Here is a 19,701-nt window from a genome sequence, read left to right on the forward strand (position 1 = left end):
CACATTATGTGTAAAAATTAATTATGAAAGATTAAAAACCTTAATGTTATAAGCAAAACTTTAGAAATATATATATGAGGAGTGCCTGGTGGCTCAGTCCATTGGGTGTCCAAACCTTGATTTAGGCTCAGGTCATGATCTTGGGGGCATGGGATCCAACTATTTTGTCAGGCTCCAAACTCAGCAGTGAGTCTGCTTCCTTACTTTTCCCTCTCCCTTTGCCTCCTCCCAGCTCATGCACACATGCCAGCACACATTCTTTCTAAAATAAATACATAAATCTTTAAAATATATATATATATAAAATAGAATTATAGGGATCCCTGCGTGGCGCAGCGGTTTGGTGCCTGCCTTTGGCCCAGGGCGCGATCCTGGAGACCCGGGATCGAATCCCACATCGGGCTCCCGGTGCATGGAGCCTGCTTCTCCCTCTGCCTGTGTCTCTGCCTCTCTCTCTCTCTCTCTGTGTGTGACTATCATTAAAAAAAAAAAGAATTTATGTATGTGTGTATATATATATATATATATATATATATATATAAAAGAAATGTTCATTCCTATCAACTTGATCTACATATTTGGGGCAGTTCCAATGCAAATTCCATCAAGTCACTTTTGTGGATATTGACAAACCAATTGTAAAGCTTATATGGAAAGGAAAAGGACCCAGATTAGCCAATGAAATACTGAAAAAGGAAAAAGTCAGAAGACAGACACTACCCAACTTCAAGACTTACTATAAGGCTGCAGTGATCAAGACAGTGAAGTATTAGCAAAGTATAGATAAATCAGTGGAACACAATAGACAGTACAGAAAAATAGATTCATATAAATATAGTTAACTGCTCTTTGAAAAAAGAGCATAAGGCAATTCAATGGAGAAATAATAATTTTTTTCCATAAATAGTGCTGAAAGGACTTTATTTCCACATATAAGAAAACATGAATCTAGACATAGGCTTTATATCTTTCACAAAATTAACTCAAAAAACTATAGACCTTAATATAAAAACTTTAAAATTCTTAAGACAAAATGTAGGAGAAAATCTAAGTGACCTTGGGTTTGGCAATGACTTTTTAGATACAACATCAAAAGCATAATCCATGAATGAAAAACTGGTGAATTGGACTTCATTAAAATTAAAAACTTCTGCTCTGTGAAAAACAGTTAAGAAAATGAAAACCAAACCACATGACCAAAAGAATATATTTGCAAAACAGTTATCTGATAAAATACTTGTATTCAAAATATACAAAATCTCTTAACCATAGGTTAAAAAAAAAAAAAAAAAACAATTTCAAAATGGGCAAAAGAGGGGCTGCCTGGGTGGCTCAATTGGTTAAGTGTCAGACTCTTAATTTTGGGTCAGGTTGTGATCTCAGGATTGTGAAATTGAGCCCATGTCAGGCTCCACACTAAACACAGAGCCTGGTTAGGACTCTCTCTCTCCCTCTCTATCTGCCCCACCCCATACATTCTCTCTCTCTCTCTCTCTCTCTCTCTCTCTCAAATAAATAAATAAATAAATCTTAAGAAAAAATAAAGAATTTATTGCAATAACGAAAGTGATGGGAAGGTCTCCCTGGGAACAATTTTTGGGCCTGATCTGAATGATAGGGACATATGTAGAGAAAAACCAGTAGGAAGAAACCACAAGGAAGCAAAATCAGATAATTAGAAACAAAATAGAGATAAAAACAGGTGGAGAGAGAAAAGACAGAGAAGCCAACTCTTCACAAACTAACCAGAGGTACTGTTGGATTCCCAGAGCTACTCCTTGATTTCTGACTTCTGAGCCACTGCTATCTCCTAAATGTATGCATAAACACATGCGTATATTCCACCTGCCATCTTTATTTTGTTGTAAGAGATTTTTATCTATCTTTGTCCAATCATTTCCCTAAAGAAGGATAGCTCAGTTGCTAACAGATTTAGATACTTTGAACAATACCGCAATACACATTCTTGCACACTTTCTCATGTATACATGTGAGGGGCAAAAGGAGAAGGATAGGGAGAAGCAGCTGAGCAGGGCTGGATCCCAGAACTCTGAGATCATGACCTGAGCTAAAGTCAGATGCTTAACCAACTGAGCCACCCATGCTCGCCCAAGCTGTTTTATTTTTTAGGTATCACTTATCACTATGTAAGTTATGTTGAAATCAGCATACTTACTTTTTTAGAATCTATCTTTTGTGCTACAATGTTACCTCCAGGAGAGCAAAGCCACAGCTTATCTTGTCTATTGCCACACTGCCTGGAATAGTGCCTAGAACATAAAACATACTCAATAAATAAGTGCTTACGCCCACCTGGTTAGCTCCTGAAATTCTGCCAATCTCACATAAGAATAGTTCTCAGTCAAGGGTTGTATTTGCTCATCCCCGTAGAGTACTCTGATTATGTTGAGCTGATTACTTCCTAGACCACAGGCCAGCCCATAAATTGTCTCTGGCTTTGGAACAAATTCTTAGCTTCGGGGTATCATTAAATCTGCCCAGCACTTTGCAACAGATCTGGAATATAGAAGATAGTTGTGAAAATATAATATCGATGTAAAACGTCCGACCTGTTTTAGTCCCCTTCCTGTATTTAGCATGACATTGGGGTCTCCAGTACCTGCCCCCATCTCTGTTTCTTGAAGTCCCACTCATTCTTCGGAGCTTAACTGTCCAACAATCATGTTCATGGAGCTGAAGGGAAGCAGAATTCACTATCTCAAAATATGTCACTTTGGTATGAGGATTATTTTGAGCGAAAGGCAATCAAAACCCAGCAGATTCAGGAAAAGCTCTTAACCTCCCCTTCAACTGCCTGAATTTACATTGGAAAGGGGGCTTATACTGGGAAAAGAGCTATTCCAGAGGTATCTTTTTTTCCCTAAGAAACTTATCTGCATAGCAGGACAAGCTATGTTTTCTAAATATCTCCTCTGACTTCCTATGAATGGTCTTCCTCTCCTTCCTCCTCTTCCTATTCCAAACCACTAACCCTTTCCTTAGCTCAGGATATTACATGACCCTCAACTACCTGGCTGTCCTTTGAGTCTTCACACCTTTATGGAGCTTCCATATACATACTTTTGTTTGTTTTTCTTCTGTTAATCTGATTTATATCAATTTAACTAGGACTAGTCAAAGAATCATAGAATGGAAGAAGAGAAACTTTTCTATCCCTATAAAGCCTATCTGGATTTTCCTAAATCAAATTTACTTCTTCCTTTTATATATCTTTTAGAACACCTAACAAATTCTGCCATATGCCACCCACATTGTAGATGTAAGTCATAAAGATTGTGCTACACATAAAAGACTAGTAAAAGGTTTATAACTTGTTACATAATGAGCATTTTGTATGAAGGAATGAAAGGATCATTGAATATAATTCTGGAGGCTCACTCATAATTTTTTAAATTACAGTGGAGTTAACTTTAGTTACCAGACTAATATCACAAAGAATTTGCAGAAGAGGGATGCCTGGGTGGCTCAGCGGTTGAGCATCTGCCTTTGGCTCAGGGCGTGATCCTGGAGTTCCGGGATTGAGTCCCACGTCAGGCTCCCTGCATGGAGCCTGCTTCTTTCTCTGCCTGTGTCTCTGCCCCTCTCTCTCTGTGTCTCTCATGAATAAATAAATAAAATCTTAAAAAAAAAAAAAAAAAAAGATTAAAAAAGAATTTGCAGAAGAAAATATTCTGTAAAATAAGATTATGTGGTCAAGTCTAATAGCTACATCAGACACTAAAGTGAAATCCTGTTTAAAATGAATCACTCAAAAAAAAATAAAAAATAAAATAAAAAATAAAATGAATCACTCTTGGGCGCCTGGGTGGCTCAGTTGGTTAAGAAGCTGGCTCTTGGGGGATCCCTGGGTGGCGCAGCGGTTTGGCGCCTGCCTTTGGCCCAGGGCGCGATCCTGGAGACCCGGGATCGAATCCCACGTCGGGCTCCCGGTGCATGGAGCCTGCTTCTCCCTCTGCCTGTGTCTCTGCCTCTCTCTCTCTCTCTCTCTCTCTCTCTCTCTCTCTGTGACTATCATAAATAAATAAAAATTAAAAAAAAAAAAAAGAAGCTGGCTCTTGATTTCAGCTTGGGTCATGATCTCAGGGTCGTGAGATAGAGCCCCACATCAGGCTCTCAGTGCAGAGTCTGCTTCAGATTCTCTCTCTCTCTCTCTCTCCCTCTCTCTCTGCCCCTTCCATCCCCCTAAAATAAATAAGTAAAAATCTTAAATAAAAAAAAAAAAATGAGTCACTCTTCTGTGCCCAACAGAGAATCAGTTATATAATGTCATTGTAAAGTGAACTGAAAATTCAGAAATCCAAAACATCTGTAATACCTGACAATAAAAGATGTGCATGGGGCATCTGGATGGCTCTGTCAGAAGACCATACGACTCTTGGTCTTGGGCTCATGAGTTCAAGCCCCATATGGGATATAGAAATTACTTAAATTAAAAAATAAACTTTAAAAAAATATAAAAGACATGAACACTCTGTTCCTCTATTCCCCCCACCAAAATAAAAAAGAATTTCTAAATGCTTAGATTTTCAGAGCTGCTACCTAAGAATGAAACTGTACCTGTTCCATACTTCACAACTTTAAGGTAGCCTAAGGGTTCTGGCCATGTATAAAACTACTATAACAACCACACTAAACATCTGAGAAAAATTGTGTTCCTTATATGCAGGCTCAGTTATAAGAGCTAATAAATATTTAACTCTATAAAACATGTCTATTGGTACTTGTTCTAGCTTGCCTCTTTTTCATATTCCTAGAATCAGATTATTACTCCATTATTTCACACAATGGAGAAACTCCTTAAGAGCGAGAATTCTATCATCTTCCTTTTAATATCATTTTCCATGGCCTCAAGGCAATGTCTTGCACACTATAAATCACAATTATGGATTTAATTGAATATAGAAATTTTCATTCATTTGAATTTGAATTTTTCTATCTAAAATATATAAGGGCAGGGGCACCTGGGTGGCTCAGTGGTTGAGTGACTGCCTTTGGCTCAGGTCATGTTCTGGGGGTCCTGGGATGGAGTCCCACATCAGGCTCCCCAAGGAGAGCCTGCTTCTCCCTCTGTCTGTGTCTGCCTCTTTCTCTGTGTCTCCTATGAATAAATAAATAAAGTCTTTACAAATAATTAGAAATAAAATAAAATATATAAGGGGAAAACTTTTAAAAATCAGTATAACAGTGGGACACTTGGCTGGCTCAGCAAGTAGAACATTAGACTCTTGATATTGGGGTTGTGTTAGAGCCCTGTGTTGGGCAGAGAGATTACTTTTAAAAAATAATAAAATAGGGGCATCTGGGTGGCTCAGTTGGTTGAGCGTCTGCCTTCAGTTCAGGTCATGAGCTTGGGGTCCTGAGTCAAACCCTGCATCAGTGGAGAGTCTGCTTATCCCTCTGCTCCTCCAACCCACCCCCCCCACTCCCACTCATGCACTCTCTCTCAAAATAAATAAAATCTTTAAAAACTAAAATAAAACAAAGGGCTATTTGTTTTTTAAAATCCTTTTAGGAGTAATAAAAGGGGATACATTGGGGGATCCCTGGGTGGCTTAGCGGTTTAGTGCCTGCCTTCAGCCCGCAGTATAATCCTGGAGTCCTGGGATCGAGTCCCACATCAGGCTCCCTGCATGTGTATCTCTCATGAATAAATAAATGAAATCTTAAAAAAAGGGGGGGGGGGAATGCATCTTACCAAACGTTGAATCATTTTGTAAAGCCATAAATTGTGAGGCTGACACAGGAATGAATAGATCAAAAGAAAAAAGAAGAGAAAGAGAAAAAAAAAACAAGCATATATGGGTAGTTAGTATGCAATAAAGGTAATATTTTATTAATTTTTTAAAAGATTTTATTTATTCATGAGGAACACAGAGAGAGAGAAGCAGAGACATAGGCAGAGAGAGAAGCAGGCTCCATGCAGGGTGCCCGATGTGGGACTCGATCCCAGGACCCCAGGATCACACCCTGGGCTAAAATCAGGTGCTCAACGGCAGAGCCAGCCAGGCATCCGTAAAGGTAATATTTTAAATCAGTGGGGAAAACAGATTACTTTGAAAATATGAAATCATATTTTTCATAAAGTTTGATAAAGTGGGTTTAGCAGTCCTTATTATTGTTCTTTAAGTGGTATTATTTTTTTTCTTTAAATTAATTTTCTTTTTTTTTTAAATTTATTTTTATTTTATGATAGTCACAGAGAGAGAGAGAGAGAGAGGCAGAGACACAGGCAGAGGGAGAAGCAGGCTCCATGCACCGGGAGCCCGATGTGGGATTCGATCCCGGGTGTCTCCAGGATTGCGCCCTGGGCCAAACTTTAAGTGGTATTAATTAAAAGTTCACGAGTGCTGATCAACGCTTCATCTTAATTCCATATAAATAAATGACAAAAACATCATCTTACAGGTGAAAGAACAGATATTAACTTATTTATATCGTATATTTTCTTTTTAAACCCATCTTTCCCAGGATTTGGCTGATGATTGACATTTAATAGGCACTTAATAATTCATCAGATGAGAAAATGGGTGACAGGATAAATATGTTCTGTATTATATATTTTTTAAGATTTTATTTATTTATTTGTGAGAAACACACAGAGAGAGCCGGAGACATAGGCAGAGAGAGTTGCAGGCTCCCAGCAGGGAGCCTAATACAGGATTGGATCCCGGGACTCTGGGATCACAACCTGAGCCAAAGGCAGATGTTCAGCCACTGAGCCACACAGATGTCCCTGCATTATAGGTTTTTTTTTTTTTTTATTGAGTTCAATTTGCCAACATATAGCATAACACCTAGTGCTCATCCCGCCAAGTGCCCCTCTCAGTGCCCATCACCCAGTCACCTCAACCCTCTGCCCACCTCCCCTTCCACTACCCCTTGTTCACTTCCCAGAGTTAGGTGTTTCTCATCTTTTGTCACCATCACTGATATTTTCACTCATTTTCTCTCCTTTCCCTTTATTCCCTTTCACTAATTTTAATATTCCCCAAATGAATGAGATCATATAATGTTTGTCCTTTTCCAATTGACTTATTTCACTCAGCATAGTACCCTCCAGGTCCCTCACGTCGAAACAGATAGTGGGTATTTGTCATTTCTAATGGCTGAGTAATATTCCATTGTATACATAAACCACATCTTCTTTATCCACTCATCTTTCGATGGACGCCGAGGCTCCTTCCACAGTTTGGCTATTGTGGCCATTGCTGCTATAAACATCGGGGTGCAGGTGTCCTGGCATTTGCACTGCTGGGGATTTACCCCAAAGATACAGATGCAGTGAAACGCCGGGACACTTGCATTATAGTTTAAAACAATTTTTTTTAGACTCCTAAGATATGCTGATTTGAATAATCACTGTATATTTTACTACCATTTCAACTTCCCCAGATGTCCCTAATTACTTTAACATCAATTCCTAAGTTAAACATTTAATATCTTTCCTCTTATGCCTATTCCATATCCAATAAGGAGTATTTGAAACAATATTTTGGTAGTCATAAGTTAGGATTTCAGAGCAACTCTGTATGCACAGAAATTACAAAAAACTAATACCTGCTCCCTATGTAATCACAACATATGAAAAACACACATCAAATAAGGACCACTTTCTGCAGCTTGAGATTTTATTCTATCTTGCTCTAAAAGGCACGGTTTTGCTTCATAGCTCTTTATATTTATTTATTTATTTATTTATTTATTTATTTATTTATTTATTTATTTATTTTGCTTCACAGCTCTTTAAAGCATACTATACAGAGATGAGAAAGGTAATGAAGGAGTTTAAAAGGATTTGAGATTTGTAGTTAGACCTCCTGCTACAGAATTTGAGCAGTTAGTTTATTTCATCTTTTAAACTTCAGTTTCCTTATCTTCAAAACAGTGATAATAACAGTGATGTCAGGATGCCTGGGTGGCTCAGGGGTTGAGCATCTGCCTTTTGGCCCAGGGCGTGATCCCAGAGTACCGGGATGGAGTCTCACATCGGACTCCCTGAATGGAGCCTGTTTCTCCCTCTGCCTATGTCTCTGCCATTCTCTCTGTGTGTCTCTCATGAATAAATAAATAAAATCTCAAAAAAAATAACAGTGATGGCAAGAAGATTTAAAGATTGTATTTATCTATTCATTCATGGGAGACACAGAGAGAGAGAGAGGCAGAGACACAGGCAGAGGGAGAAGCAGGCTCCATGCAGGGAGCCCAGTGCGGGACTCGATACTGGGACTCCAACATCACGCCCTGGGCTGAAGGAAGACCGCTGAGCCACCTGGGGTCCCAATGTTTACCTGAATTAAATGAAATGGTACATAATAGTTATTAGTGAATGAGGTGGTTCTGTTATTATTAGATAGTAGAAGGTAAAAGACTTTCTTAACCCAGGGGAATTGTTCCAGTGTTTTGACATTAGTTCAGTAAATGGGTTTCAAAATCCAGAACTGAGTTATGTCTTTGGAGTCTGCCTATCCCAAGGATGTTTCTTCCTCTTCTCTTGAGATAGATTTATCAGAACTTAAAGGAGAATATTCTGGAGGAACAGTAAGGAGAATATCAAGGACCTACTTTCACTGGCCCTTTGTAATCCACTAGGTCCTCTCATCTTACTCTCCTTTTCTTCCCATTGTATATTTTAAAGCTGCCCTGAGTAACATGACCTGGAAAGAGACACAATAGCAAGAAATGAGAAGTGACATAGTGACTGGTTGCTCAGTGATAAAGTCTGCAAGTCACCTAAACACAGAGCAGATGCAGGGAGATTGGCCATTGTTTTGGAGGATTTATGGATATGAAAATTAAATGAAATGCCAGTTGTTTTTTGTTTTGTTTTGTTTTGTTTTGTTTTGTTTTAAGACAAAGATGGGAGGAATGAGCCCTATTAATTGTAAACTGGCAAGATAAACTAGGCTGCCTAGGTAACCACTAGATAAGAGCTTATCAGGCAATCCAGTAATATAACAATCCAGAAGAGCTTAAAGTAGCAGGGCTAAATCCTGATGGCTTAAAAAGGACAAAGCCTACTGAACTAATTAATTAGCTTTTATAATGGTGTCAGGCCATTAGTGACTATAAGGAAATGTTGGCTTTTATGTATTTGGACTTTAGTAAAATGTGATTCTTTCTTCTTGTCAACATATTAAGACCATAAGGTCTAGAATTCAGTATTATGCAGTAGAGAGAATTATACAGTAGAGAGAAAATTGATTGAATATCGTATCCAAGTGGTTTACAGTACCACTGCTGTCAAAATGTGCCAAATGGGGCTGCTTAAGAATCAGTCCCAGGGATTTTCAATCTATGTGACGAGTATGAGGCATTTTACAAAAACCAGTAGTAGCTTCTACCCACTCCTACAATTTTGAGTCCATGTCTGGAAGTCATAATAGCCAAACCAAATTATACCTTCATGACCCAAAGCCATATGTCTGAAACAAATATATGAGAGGTGGCCAATACACAGACCTTCTGGTGGAAAAAAAAATTTTTTTTATTTTTAAAAAAAAATTTTTTTAATTTTTATTTATTTATGATAGTCACAGAGAGAGAGAGAGAGAGGCAGAGACAGACACAGGCAGAGGGAGAAGCAGGCTCCATGCACCGGGAGCCCGATGTGGGATTCGATCCCAAGTCTACCAGGATCGCCCCTGGGCCAAAGGCAGGCGCCAAACCGCTGCGCCACCCAGGGATCCCAAAAACTTTTTTTAATTGGTTGGGGGGATAAATGAGAAGAGGTAGAATGGTAGAAAAATCCGATTAACATAAAGTGTACTAGCTACCCATAAAAGAAATATAGATACAAATTGATTCTTTTAAAGTTAATTGTATTTTGCATTGATCATAAAACAATAAATGTTACAACAGGACACATGCCAAGTCATACAGAATCAAAGTTATTAACTTGTGGTTGAAAAGAAGGGTCAAAAATTAAGAAACAAAGAAACATTCTTCTAAATAAAAACTGAGTCAAAAAAGGACATTTAAAATACATTAACAATATTTGTGAAATAATTGATGTGAACACAATATACACAATATAAATCAGAACTTATACTTGTGGGTTGACTTATGACTATTTTGTCATACATAGGAAAAGAGATAATAAGCCCTGTGTTCATCATTTGAAAAACATCCTGGGGGGGCAATTGGGTGGCTTAGTCAGTTGAGCAAACAACTCTTTTTTGTTTGTCTGTTTATTTATTTGACAGAGACAGAAAGCATGAGCAGAGGGAGAAGGAGAAGCCGACTCCCCACTGAGCAGGGAGCTAGGAGCCCAGTGCAAGATTGGATCCCAGGATTCTGGGATCATGACCCAAGCCAAAGTAAGACACTCAACAGACTGCCGCACAAGCACCTGAGCAACCAACTCTTGATTTCAGCTCAGGTCTTGACCTCAGGGTTGTGAGTTTGAGCCCCATGTAGGGCTCCCCACTGGGCAGGCAACCTACTTAAAAAAAATAATAAATTAAATTTAAAAACATCCTAGGGAAGGGAGGGCAGAGGCACAATGAGATTCATAAAATCAATCTTTCTTTGAGCTCAGCCAAGCCTACCTTAGTTTTAAAAATGTATGGGATATCTGGGTGGCTCAGTCTAACTCTTGATTTTGGATCAGGTCATGATCTCGGGGGCCTGAGATTGAGCCCCATGGCTTAAGATTCTCTCTCTTTGAGGCACCTGGTGTCTCAGTGGTTGAGCATCTGCCTTTGGCTCAGGTTGTGATCCTGGGGTCCTGGGATCGAGTCACACATGGGGCTCCACACAAGGAGCCTGCTTCTCCCTCTGCCTATGTCTCTGCCTCTCTGTCTCTCATGAATAAATAAATAAAATATATAAAAAAAAGATTCTCTCCCTTCTTCCCCCTTTGCTCCTCCCCATTCCCCCCCCAGCTCATAAATACTCTTTGTCTCTCTTTCAAAAAAAAAAAAAACCCAAAAAACAAAAAATGTAAATGGAATTCTATACACCACCAATAACTAATTTGGAAGAAAAAAATGTTTTAAAGATTATGTTGGCAATTGCAGCAAACAGAATAAATTACCCAGAAATAAAGATGTGCAAGAATTCTTTTTCCTAAGTACATACTAATTTTTAAAAATTATAAAATATTAATATGTATAAAGAAAAAGTCCTGTATTTTTTCCTACTCAGAAATAATTCTCAATAACATTAGCTTCAGATGATTTGTTTGAGATAATTTAATCAGGAATGGCTGGGTGGTTCAGTGGTTGAACATCTACCTTCAGATCCAGGCATGATCCTGGGGTCCTGGAATCGAGTCCCGCATCGGGGTCCCCACAGGGAATCTACTTCTCCCTCTGCCTATTTCTCTGTCTCTCTCTGTGTGTCTCTCATGAATAAATAAATAAAATCTTTAATAAAACAAAAAAACAGAGAGTGGGACGCCTAGGTGTCTCAGCGGTTGAGCATCTGTCTTTGGCTCAGGGCGTGAACCTGGAGACCCAGAATGAAGTCCCACAATGAGCATGGAGCCTGCTTCTCGCTCTGCCTGTGTCTCTGCCTCTCTGTCTCTCTCCCTCTGTCTCATGAGTAAATAAATAAAATATTTTTAAAAATACAGAGAAGGGTAATTTAATCAAAATGACAATTGGCCAAAACATATTCCCAATAACTTTAATTTTCAAACATGATGCCTCATTTAACAATTTCTCAGTAGTTATTTATATTATTTTTATTTATTGTTTAAACCATGAAGATTTGGGGAACTCTATGTTAACTGCAATAAAACCCAATCCATTCTGAATAAGTTGTGACTCAAACAGTTTTCAGATTATTGTACCAAAATGTTTAAGGTTTAGGAAACATTTAAATGGCTTTTGAGACTTCATGGCATAAGATAAAATCTAAATGTGAATCAAAAGCTTTGTATCGGGGAGCTAGTCAAATTTTACAATGATTTTTTTTTTTTTTACAATGATTTAAAATGTCTTTTGGAACCTCTGAAATGGAAACACAAGAGACCTTTTGTGAAGCAGATAAGATGAAATTGGTTGTCAAATAATATCACTAAGTGTTAAATTCTGCCAAGATACTAGTAGAATTTACACGGGAAGCTTTCCTTTGAATCCTATTTGAAATTCCAGAGCCTAAAGTAAAAATGATTCTGACCATTATGGGTTAAACTATATAACTTAGTTGTTAATAACTGGACCTTTACCAAAGTTCTCAAATTCCAAAAGTTCTAAAAACCAAAAGTTTTTTTACATTTGCCACAGAGTAATTAACAATTCAAAGCTGAACTGAAACCAAATTACTTGGGACACCTGAGTGGCTCAGCAGTTGAGCTCCTCCTACCTTTGGCTCAGGGAGTGATCCTGGAATCCTGTGTTTGAGTCCCACATCGGGCTCCCTGCATGGAGACTGCTTCTCCTCTGCCTCTGTCTCTGCCTCCCTTTCTTTCTGTGTCTCTCATGAATAAATAAAATCTTTAAAAAAAATCAAATTACTTATAGTCATCATTTGTTCTACTTGGTGTAAATTCATAAGTTTAAATCATATTCATTTCTTTGTTTATAGGGAAGTTCCCAGATTCTGCTGGAAATGTTAAACAAATTTGCTGTATGCTCTCATTTACCTTTCTAAAATCTGAAAAATTCTGAATTCCAAAATACATTGAATTGAACCTCATGGGTTTTTGATAAGGGGTATTGATTGAGCTATAAATTTTAAGGTTTTTTTAAATGATGTATACTCTATACCAGACTACTCTAAATGCTTTATTTATTTTAACTTAATTCATCTCACAATACGTATAAGAAAGGTACAGTGGTTATTTCTATTTTACAGATGGGGAAACAGACATAGAGAAAGGTGAAATAACTTGCAAACTAGTAAGAGGTGAAACCTAGATTCACATCACCACGTCAATGGGACAGCTGGACTAGCTCACCTGGCTTTTGAATCAAGCCTTTCTTAGTAGGTAGGTAAAACAAAGCTAGTTTAATGACTATTCATACTTAGTTTTCTCATTGTAAAATGACATGGATATTACTAACTAGCTCATCAGATTATTGGCTTGATTAAATAAGACAGGTAAATCGCTTAATGCAGTGGCACATAGTATCTACTTAGTATGTTTGCTATTGTTAATAGGTTTGGTCAGTTAATGTTAATCTGAACTACCAACCACAATGAGGACCTCGAAATACTTAAAGGCAACTTTTTTGCATTAGTAAAAAGAAAATATCTGGGGTGCCTGGGTGGCTTAGTTGGTTAAGTGAATGCCTACGTCTCAGGTCATGATATCTGGGTCCTAGGATCAAGCTCTGAGTCAAGCTCCCTGCTCAGCAAGGAGTATGCTTCTCTTTTCCCTCTCATGCTGCTCATGTTTTCTCTGTCTCTCAAGTACATAAATAAATAACATCTTTAAAAAAAAAAAAAAGAAAAAGAAAATATGTTTGAACTAGACTGTGTTTATAACTTAAAAATATATATATGCAAATGAAATCCACTTTTTTCCTTGTACTATGGTTTATATAACACAGTGTCTGATACAGAGTAGATAATAAATATTTTTTGAGTGAACAGTGTTGCAAAGTTATAAAGAGGCAACCACATGCTTCAAATTGTGAAATGTTGATTCTGAGTCCATACAAGATACATATCACTGAAAACCTTCGTTGATAATGGTAGATCATAAAATGTTAATGAGTTCATTGACTTCCTATAAACAAATAGTAGAGTCCACAGTACATATTTCATTAGAGTTATGTTGAAGAACATCTTACCACTTATCTGGCATGATGTCCAATAAAGAGGAAAAAGAACAGAGCTTACCTTCTCATTTTAAGTCCCCCAGGCCACATGGGACGCCTAGGTGGCTCAGCGGTTGAGCATCTGTCTTTGGCTCAGGGTATGATCCCGGTGTCCCAAGATCTAGTCCCACATTAGGCTCCCTGAATGGAGCCTGCTTCTTCCTCTGCCTGTGTCTCTGCCTCTCTCTCTCTGTCTCTCTCTCTCTCTCTGTGTAGACACACATGAATAAATAAATAAATAAATAAATAAATAAATAAATAAATAAATAAATAAGTAAATCTTTAAAAAAAAATCCCTCAGGCCACAAACTGGCTAACATGGAGGAGAGGAGACACCCTGGTGAGCGGAACCCAGATCTGATGCTTGAATTTCAAGTAACGAAATATAACTAGAAAGCTCTGGGATCTGACTGAGATATCAGTAACAGATGAATCAGGTGATTTTGATGGAAGAGTTGAAGTCATTTAGAAAAATATGTTTTATGTTTATACCATAGTGAGGGGACACTGCTTATTAAAGTAGTTAGTTATTGTATATTTTTCTGGTAAAAGGGCTTTGAAAAACTTTTAGAGCCCTTAAAGATTTTAAAAGCCCACAAAATACATCAGAATATATTTATTTATTTATTTATTCATGAGAGATCTATCATAAAAGCAGTGGAACACCAGAAATATGTCCTTCCTTTGGTTTGTGCCCCCCCCCCAACTCCTACCCATATTTCAAGATCAATACAGACCAATAAAATGAAAAGGCACAGGTGTCTGTTTGGCTCAGTCAGTAGAGCACCAGACTCTCGATCTTGGAGTTGTGAGTTGAGCTCTTATCTCGTTGGGTGTAGAGATTACTGAAAAATAACATCTTAAAAAAAAAAGGAAAATGAAAATGAAAAGGCCCCCTTGAAAGGGTAGAAAATATTTGCAAACTCTATATCTGATAAGGATTAATATTCAAAGAGCAGATTGGTCATTGCTTGGGAGGTGGAGGGAAGGGGAAAGAATAAGTGAAGCTGGTTGAAGAGCACAAACTTCTAATTATAAGATGAACAAGTTCTGGAAATCTAGTATACAGCATGGTGATTATGGTTAACAATACTGTATTACAGACTTGAAAATTGCTAAAGTAAATTTTGAAGGTTCTTATTACTTAAAAAAAAAGTAACTGTATGAGGTTATACAGGTGTTAACTAACCTTATGTGTGTTAACTAACTTCGTTTCATGATATTTGCATATATCAAATCATATTTTGTACCTTAAACTTACACATTATGTCAATTTATTTATTTTTTTAAAACAGTATTTTTTTAAATTTTATTTATTTATTCATGAGAGACACAGAGAGAGAGAGAGAGGCAGAGACACATGTAGAGGGAGAAGCAGGCTCCATGCAGGGAGCCTGACATGAGACTCGATCCAGGTTTCCAGGATCACAGCCCTGGCCGAAAGTGGCACTAAACCGCTGAGCCACCCGGGCTCCCCTATATGTCAATTTATATCTCAACAAAGCTAGGAAAAAAGGAAAGGAAGTATTTGGAACTAGATAGAGGTGATCATTGCATAGCATTGTGAATGTACTAAATCCCATGAATTATTCAGTTGTGTGTTTTTTTAAAGATTTTATATATTTGAGAGAGAGAGAGAGCGAGCATGAGTCGGTGAGAGGTGCAGAGGGGCAAAGGAAGAGGGAGAAACAGACTTCCTTCTAAGTGGGGAGACTGGCCTGGGGCTCAATCACAGGACCCTGAGATCATGACCTGAGCTAAAGGCAGATGCTTAACGACTGAGCCACCGAGGCACCCCTGAATCATTTTTAAAAGCTTTATTTATTTATTCATGAGAGACAGAGAGAGGCACAGACATAGGCAGAGGGAGAAGCAGGCTCCCCTGGGAAAGCCTGATGCTGGACTCAATCCCAGGACCCCGGGATCACAAACTAAGGCAAAGTCAGATGCTCAACCACTGAGCCATCCAGGTATCCCTATAAGAGGCATTTTAAATAAAATTTTAATATTGGTGGCAAAATAGTACCCGATTATATGTCCTGCATTGTTTATATTTTAGAACCTGTGACAAATGAAAATGTCTTTTCTAGCTGAGAAAATAAACTGTGTTTTATGATTAACAAGATTGAAACTCATCTGGACTTTGAGGAATAAACAAATCAATTTGGTTTTAATTATTAAAAAAAAAGAAAATGATTGAGTTAATTAAAGAATTAAGTAAGTTACATGTATTTCTCATCATGAAAGCTGAAGTTTTGGATGGCCAGTACATTTTAGAAAAGTCATTGATGTTCCTGAGCATGAAGTGTCAAATGAGCCAGGTTATTTAGACCTTTCTCGTAATATTACAGGAGATTGACCTCACAGAGTTGATAATTGACTTTATTTCTTGCCGAATTGCAGACACTCATATACCTGTTAAAATTATGAAAAACATCTAAGTCTGTTGGCTTTTTATAGATCACTTTGTTTACTTCAGACTGTGATGAATTTATTACTGTAAAGAGAGTGAAACAGTTCTAAGAGATCTTCATTTCCTGGTAAGGTGATAGTGAGCTGGATGGGGGAATATGACCTAAGGCTTGCAATTCTACACGATTGTTTCACTTCAAGTAACTCATTAACTATTTGTACTGTGAATATAAAATGCCTGATGATTTTAAAGTAACTAAGTAGAACAGTAATTGTTTATGGAAATAGGAAATTCTTCCTAATTTTTTGCTCTTAGAGGGCTCTACTGCTTGTGAGTTGTCTTTCATTCACTGGGATATTCCCTCAAGTATTTCCTTTGTGTGTAACTATTCCAGCCTCAAATGTGATGTGGTTAGGGTTGTAAAGCCTTCATTTGAACTTTGTTTTGTGATTCATTTCTCATAACAATGGAACTTTCAACTTGGCACGTGCTCAAATATGTGCTTGGAAATATTCTTCAAAGAAATAAACATAGTGATGCAGTGATGAATTCAAAAAATAGTCTAGTAAGAAGCAAAGTTATATTGTTTAGTTTAGGTTCTTATACATAATGGTTTGCGTTTAAGATTTTAACTAACGTAACATTGATATTAATATGGCTATATTCTCAGCTTTAGGAGCCTGGCTACAGGTCTCCTTCTCTCTGTTGACTTGCACAACTTGTCTAATGTAAACAACAAATTTCCTCAAATAAAGGTGAAATATTTTCAGAAAAAGTCTTGTTCATCTTTGGTTTCTTGCCAAAAAAAAAAAAAAAGAACCTGAACTAATTATTTTACAATTTAAGAGTATCTGTAATGAACTGCAATTTAAAAACCTTCATTGATTTTGATATATGTTTTTCACACATGGATGAGTATCTCAATGAAAGAAAGTAGTCGTTCCTCTTAACTGAGTTCAAATCAGACCCTTATAGGATTGTTATTAATTTATAATGTCATTAAAATAAAGACAAAAGAATACTTTTTAAATGAGGGTGTGGATAAATATAACCAGAAAATCAAGGCTGATTATATGTGTGCCTCCTGGGAGCTAAAGTAATGTGTCAGTTGCTAATATACAACTAACATTTATTAAACATTATGGCAGCCAATGTTCTGCACACTTTATGAACATCACTGATCTTCATAAGCACTCTATAAGAGAGGACCATGATGAGATACACAGCTCTCTTCAAGGAGAGAAAAACATTTTACTAAAACTTGTCAATATTAGGGGATGCCTGGGTGGCTCAGCAGTTGAGCATCTGCCTTTGGCTCAGCGATCCAGGAGTCCTGGGATTGACCCGCTGCATTGGGCTCCCTGCGAGGAGCCTGCTTCTCCCTTTGCCTGTGTCTCTCCGTCTCTCTGTGTCTCTCATGAATAAATGAATAAAATCTTAAAAAAAACAAAAACAAAAACAAAAAACTTGGCAATATTAGGCAGCTGAGTCTATTCCTAAAAGATATTTCCAATTATTTTCAGTTGTAGTTTTTGTAAAGGCTGCTTTTAGGCAACAGGCTTGAGCAATGAAAACTTGAGCAAGGCATAAGAACCCACAGTGACCAGGTGAATGCAAACAAGTTCATTAAGCCATCCTCCTTGAAATAGCTGTAATTTACCAAAGAGCTACTTGCGACCAGGCACAGTTACCAAAAAAGGGAGCTTTCCTTATATCCTCATACTCCCTCATTCTGTCTTATAACTGGAGCCCCTCACCAGCATCCTGTGGCAGTCTCCTTTGCTGTCCTGTTTGCCGCTCCCTTGACGTGTGTTCGATAAACTACAATTTTCGTTGTGCTTTGGGGAAGACTTTCACTGCCTGTGCCACTTTTGATCTGTGGTCACATATCCCTTTAAGGACTGCCCTGAGCCAGCAAGACCCCATTCATGACAATGATCACCTGACCTTTACTACCTGACTGCATGTACCCACCAACCTAAGGATATATATATATATATGGATATATATATATATATATATATATATATATATATATATATATATAGAAGTATTTCAGCACTTTGGAGACAGTCTTTGAGATATTAGTCTGGTGTCTTCCTGGTGTCACCCTCACTGAAATAAATTCCTTTCCTGTTTCACTATCACTTGTCTCTGTGCCTTTGGATTTTGTGAGCAGGAAGTGGCTGAACTGGTCTGTCTGGGACTTCTGGAACTGGGTGTTTTTACACTCCTGCATCCTGGCTACATCTTATATTACTTTGCATTTACCTCTTAAAGTAATTTTTGATAGATTATCCCCATGTATCCCTCCTTTCTGCCTCTCTTCCAGTCTCCCTCTCTTCTTCCCTCCCTCCCCTTATTTCCTTCTTTTCTTTTCATTTTTTGGTAAAGCTCTTTACATTATTTTGAAATACATTGTAAAAGAACAAAAACAAACTCTGCCCCCTGGTAATGTTAATCTCAGTGCTTTCAGCCTCACAAAGGGACCTCATTCACGCACTCTCCCTTTCCCTTTCCCAAAATGTCTTTGTAAATCTCCAAAGTCAAAGGTCACAAATTTGGCAAAAATAACTGTAGCATTTAAAATGGCAATCCGTCAGCTACCCGCTATTCCCCTTTCTCTGCTTTGTTTCTCCATCTTCTCACCTTCCAGCACACCATATAGGGACTTGTGTATGAATTTATGGTTCTACTCTCTGTGCTAATACCTAAGCTCCATGAAGGCAAGGGTTTGTGTCACTCTTGTTCACTGTTGAGTCCCCATTACCCAGCACAGGGCCTGGTACACAGCCAACGCTCAATAAATATTTGTTGGCTGCAAACAAAGCTGCTCTGTTGTTTGGCTCCATGCAAACGTCATCACTTTTTTCCACTGCACCACCCCAATAGCAGTCTGATCACTCATGGAGAGTGTGGACTCCTGCTACAGCTTTCTGATTGGTCTTTCTGCTGCTGCCTTGCTCCCAGCCCTTCTATGCAGATGATCAGATGAACCTTCAAACACGCAGTAGATCACATCACTTCCCTGTTTAAAAGAGTGCAGTTTTTTCCCATTCCACTTAAAATCTTCTTGGCCTATATACTTTGGCCTTTGCCTGAATCTCCAAACACATCTTACACTACCTTTCCTTTACTACCTTCCAGCCTTAAACACCACCTTTTGGGGAGGTTTTGTGTGTGTGTGTGTGTGTGTGTGTGTGTGTGTGTGAGCCAAACTCTTTTTCTGAAGATTTTATTCAGTTATTTGAGAGAGAAAGAGAAAGAGCACAAGAGGGGGTGGGGCGAGGCAGAGGCAGAGGGAGCAGCAGACTTCCTGCTGAGCAGGGAGGGAGATGTGGGGCTCAATCTCAGGACCTTGAGGTCATGACCTGAGCTAAAATCAAAAGTTGGATGCTCTACCGACTGAGCCACCCTGGTGCCCCTTTTTAAAATGTGATTGTTTTCCTGATTTTTATTATGCTTGCCAAATCATAAGATTGGATCTTCCTACTGGGA

General features: G+C 38.1%; 1 protein-coding gene across 2 annotated transcripts in view; it reads right to left on the reverse strand.

The window, feature by feature from the left end:
• Window positions 1-2,251: 2,251 nt before the first annotated feature.
• Window positions 2,252-19,701, reverse strand: part of LOC144297097 (uncharacterized) — a 68,288-nt gene continuing 50,838 nt past the window's right edge. The window contains exons 3-4 of one of the 2 annotated variants that reach the window (XM_077870782.1): window positions 13,813-13,998; window positions 11,869-12,461 (exon numbers count right to left, since the gene is read on the reverse strand). The gene's annotated coding sequence lies outside the window, so the exon portion shown is untranslated. Of the gene's footprint in view, window positions 2,271-11,868; window positions 12,462-13,812; window positions 13,999-19,701 lie in introns of those variants that run through there. The other variant, XM_077870783.1, reaches the window with a different exon arrangement.

This window comes from Canis aureus, chromosome 25 (assembly GCF_053574225.1).
Source record: "Canis aureus isolate CA01 chromosome 25, VMU_Caureus_v.1.0, whole genome shotgun sequence".
NCBI classification, from domain to species: domain Eukaryota; kingdom Metazoa; phylum Chordata; class Mammalia; order Carnivora; family Canidae; genus Canis; species Canis aureus.